This window comes from Oncorhynchus masou, chromosome 13, assembly GCF_036934945.1.
Source record: "Oncorhynchus masou masou isolate Uvic2021 chromosome 13, UVic_Omas_1.1, whole genome shotgun sequence".
NCBI lineage: Eukaryota > Metazoa > Chordata > Actinopteri > Salmoniformes > Salmonidae > Oncorhynchus > Oncorhynchus masou.
The window spans coordinates 29,420,218-29,425,217 of NC_088224.1; the positions used below are offsets into that span (position 1 = coordinate 29,420,218).

Below are 5,000 nucleotides of genomic sequence, written 5' to 3' on the forward strand. Positions count from 1 at the left end.
CATCTGTCTGTCTCTGTTTTTTGCTATCTTCCTTGTTCTATCTCTCCCTTTAATCCTTCTCTTACTTTTTTTTCTCTGTTTCCTTACATTTTGGGGTGGTTGTCATGGTAACGGAAGGCCATGTGCAAAAAAAAGGAAGAAGAAGAACAATGCAGAATGCAGAAGGCATTAAAGTGGTTGTGGCTAGATGGTATGTTATGTTTTGCTTGTTTATAGCGGGTTATTTCATAGGGAACTGTTGGAGGCAGGATCATATTGTTACATTGCCAACACTTTGAGAATAAAGACGGAATGTATTGGGCATGCATTATAAACATGGTGTCCGTTCTAAAACATGGCTGAACTCTCTTAAAAATATATGGCTCTGGGAGAAACCAACAAATGTGCTTTGTCATGAAAACCCCTTTCATTATCTCACAGTAGACAGCAGAAGAGGCCATTAGATGTATATTTTTCCTGACAACCAGAGAGAAAGGTTTGTACTGTTGGTAGCCTACTGGCTCTTACCGTCAAGCTCCATTGAACTATAATATATTACAGAATTGGGGTCAATTCTGAATTAAGATGTAGACTGCTCTTTATTTCCAATTCAATTCATGAATTTGAATTGAATTTGAGTTGGATACACTCAACAGGCCGCAGTTCTATTTGAATAGAATTTGAATGAAAGGAAGTGGAATTGAATTCAAAGAAATTCAAATGGCTTACTTATTCTACACATCACCATAAAACATCTAAAAAATCATATTGTGAATTGTATCACCGTTTTCAGTTTACGCCCTGGCTCTCCTGGTATTGCCTAGTGGTTAGAGCGTTGGACTAGTAACCGGAAGGTTGCAAGTCCAAACCCCCGAGCTGACAAGGTACAAATCTGTCGTTCTGCCCCTGAACAGGCAGTTAACCCACTGTTCCCAGGCCGTCATTGAAAATAAGAATGTGTTCTTAACTGACTTGCCTGGTTAAATAAAGGTAAAATGTAAAAAAAAAATTGAACATTGAAAATCATTCCAGGATCAGGATCAATGGCCTTCTGGAAGGCCTTGAAAGGGACAGCTATCATGCGGACCGGGACGGCCGCTGCTCTTCTGGGCCTAACACTAACTGTCGGAATACAGAAAGCCACAGAATAAATGGACACAGGCTGGTGTATGTAGCAGCGGAAGGGGGAATTACAGCAGCCATTTAAAGATGAGCTCCCAACCAGAAAGGCTCAGCTCTCCACCCTGCAAGACACTGAGGAGTTTGATGTCCTTGTCATAAGGGGACAGGCTGCGGGCTCCGGATGTGTTGTCACATGCAACCTTAAGACTGCCCTGGTGGAGAGGAATGATTTCTCATCGGGGACCAGCAGCCGGAGCACCAAGCTCAGCCACGGAAGAGTATACTACCTCCAAAAGGCCATTATTACATTAGATTATGAACAATACATGATGGTGAAAGATGCTCTCCATGAGCGCTCCAACCTGCTAGACATCGCCCCACTACCCATTATGTTCCATGTTTACAAATGGTGGCAGCTGCCATACTACTGAGCTAGTATAAAGATGTAAGACCTGGTGGCTGGAGGCCAGTGTCTGAAGAGTAGCTCTGTCCTCAGTAAGAACAAGGCCCTGGAACTCTTCCCCGTGCAGAAGAAAGACAAGCTGGTGGGAGCCATTGTCTACTATGATGGACAGCATAACAATGCAGATTGCCCTGACAGCAGCCAGACACACTGCTGCAATCGCTAACTACAGTACACAGAGGTGGTCCACCTGCTGAAGAAGACAAGTGCTGAGATGGGTAAGGAGAAGATCTGTGGGGCTGCAGGGACGTTATCACAGGAAATGTATTTGACGTCAGAGCCAAATGTGTCATCAACTCCTCGGGACTGTTCACTGACTCTCTGAGGAAAATGGATGACGGGAAGAACGCTAAAATCTGTCAGTCCAGTGCTGGGGTTCACATAGTCATCCCTGGTTATTACAGTCCTGACATGATGGGTCTCCTGGACCCGGCAACCAGCGACGGCCGTGTCATGTTCTTCCTGCCCTGGGAGATGATGACCATCGCGGACGACTGACACACCCTCTGACATCACTGCCTTACACCATCCCCAGAGAGGAAGACATCAACTTCATTCTGAACGAAGTCTGCAACTATTGTACCTCAGCCCTGATATAGAAAGGAGACGAGCGGAGAGGAAACGTCCTGCCAGTGTAGATTGGTATCCATCCTCTGGTCACTGAGCCCAACTCTAAAGACACTCAGTCCATCTGCAGGATCCACAGTGGCCTGGTCACCATTGCAGGAGGGTAGGGCTGCCGTCTTATCGGCCCTCAATCAATCATGCTATTTATTTATTTTTTTGCGTTGTTCGTAACTTGTTTTGTACATAATGTTGCTGCTACCATCTCCTATGACAAAAATAACTTCTAAACATCAGAACAGGGATTGCTCACCTCAAACTGTACAAAGAGTTTTTCTTCAATGAGTTGGACACGAGGGATATACTTTTGACATCTGACCAGGCCCTGATCCACGTGACTCGCTGGAGAAGGAAACGGCAATTCTGAGGCAAAAGATCAGGGTGCCTTGTGAGGACCAGGCGACGAGTGTCTAACCTGCCCTTGCCCTCCGTTCTGCTAGCTAACGTTCAATCGCTAGAAAATAAATGGGACGAACTGAAAGCACGTATTTCCTACCAACGGGACATTAAAAACTGTAATAATTTATGCTTCACGAGTCGTGAATGAACGACAACATTAAGAACATAGAGTTGGCGGGTTATACATTCTATCAGCAAGACAGAACAGCAGCCTCTGGTAAGACACGGGGCGGGGGCCATTGCATTTATGTAAACAACAGTTGGTGCACAATATTTAAGGAAGTCTCAAAGATTTGCTCGCCAGAGGTGGAGTATCTTATGATAAGCTGCAGACCTCACTATTTACTCAAAGAGTTTTCATCTGTTTTTTTCCCGTAGCTGTCTATATACCACCACAGAGCGAGGATGGAACTAAAACCGCACTAAATGAGCTGTATTCTGCCATAACCAAACAGGAAAACGCTCATCCAGAGACGGCGCTCCTAGTGGCCGGTGACTTTAATGCAGGGAAACTGAAATCAGGTTTACCGAATTTCTTTCAATATGTTAAATGTGCAACCAGAGGTAAAATAATTCCAGACCACCTTTACTCCACACACAGAGATGCATACAAAGCTCTCCCTCGCCCTCCATTTGGCAAATCTGACCATAAATCTGGCCATGTATTCCTGATTCATGCTTACAAGCAAAAATTAAAGCAGGAAGCACCAGTGATTCGGTCTATAAAAAAGTGTTCAGATGAAACAGATGCTAAACTAAAGGACTGTTTTGCTAGCACAGACTGGAATATGTTCCAGGATTCTTCCGATGAGATTCAGGAGTACACCACATCTGGCTTTATCAATAAGTGCATCGATGCCGTTGTCCCAACAGTGACTGTACCTACATACCCCAAACAGAAGCTATGTATTAGAGGCAACATTCACACTGAGCTAAAGGCTAGAGCTGCTGCTTTCAAGAAGCGGGTCTCTAACCCAGAAGCTTATAAGAAATCCGGATATGCCCTCTGACGAACCATCAAACAGGCAAAGTGTCAATACAGGACTAAGATCGAATCGTACTACATCGGCTCCGATGCTCGTTGGATGTGGCAGAGCTTGCAAACTATTACAGACTACAGAGGGAAGCATAGCCGAGAGCTGCCCAGTGACACGAGCCTACAAGATGAGCTAAATAACTTCTATGCTCGCTTCGAGGAAAGTAACACTGAAACATGCACGAGAGCATCAACTGTTCCGGATGACTGTGTGATCACGCTCTCCGCAGCCAATGTGAGTAAGACCTTAAAACAGGTCAACATTCACAAGGCCTCTGTGCCAGACAGATTACCAGGACGTGTACTCCGAGCACGCACTGACCAACTGGCAAGTGTCTTCACTGACATTTACAACTGCTCCCTGTCTGAGTCTGTAATACCAACATGTTTCAAGCAGACCACCATAGTCCCTGTGCCCAAGAGCACTAAGGTAACCTGCCTAAATGACTACCGACCCGTAGCACTCACATCTGTAGCCATGAAATGCTTTGAAAGGCTGGTCATGGCTCACATCAACACCATTATCCTAGAAACTCTAGACCCACCACAATTTGCATAGCGCACCAACAGATCCACAGATGATGCAGTCTCTACTGCACTCCACCCTGCCCTTCCCACCTGGACAAAGAACCTATGTGGGAATGCTATTCATTGACTACAGCTCAACGTTTAACAACATAGTGCCCTCAAAATTCATCACTAAGCTAAGGACCTTGTGACTAAACAGCTCCCTCTGCAACTGGATCCTGGACTTCCTGACGGGCCACCCCCAGGTGGTAAGGGTATGTAACAAAAATTCCACCATGCTGATCCTCAACATGGGGGCCCCTTAGGGGTGCGTGCTCAGTCCCCTCCTGTACTTCCTGTTCAGTCATGACTGCATGGCCAGGCACAACTCCAACACTATCATAAAGTTTGCTGATGACACAACAGTAGTAGGCCTGATCACCGACAATGATGAGACAGCCTATAGGGAGGAGGTCAGAGACCTGACCATGTGGTGCAAGGACAACAACCTCTCCCTCAATGTAATCAAGACAAAGGAGATGATTTTGGACTACAGGAAAAAGTGGACCGGGCATGCCCCCATTCTCATTGACAGAGCTGTAGTAGAGCAGTTTGAGAGCTTCAAGTTCCTTGGCGTCCACAACAACAAAAAACTAACATGGTCCAAGCACACCAAGACAGTCGTAAAGAGGGTACGACAAAACCAATTCCCCCTCAGGAGACTGAAAAGATCTGGCATGACTCCAGCCACCCCAGTCATAAACTGTTCTCCCTGCTACCACACTGCAAGCAGTACCGGAGCGCCCAGTTTAGGTCCAAGAGGCTTCTAAACAGCTTCTACCCCCAAACCATACAGGGCGGCAGGTAACC

At 46.0% G+C, this 5,000-nt stretch overlaps 1 protein-coding gene and 1 pseudogene across 1 annotated transcript in view; one reads left to right on the forward strand and one right to left on the reverse strand.

Moving 5' to 3' along the window:
• The window catches only part of LOC135552062 (delta-type opioid receptor-like), a 32,152-nt gene that overhangs the window by 20,696 nt on the left and 6,456 nt on the right, over positions 1 to 5,000 (reverse strand). The window lies entirely within an intron of this gene.
• The window catches only part of LOC135551600 (glycerol-3-phosphate dehydrogenase, mitochondrial-like), a 6,814-nt pseudogene continuing 2,836 nt past the window's right edge, over positions 1,023 to 5,000 (forward strand).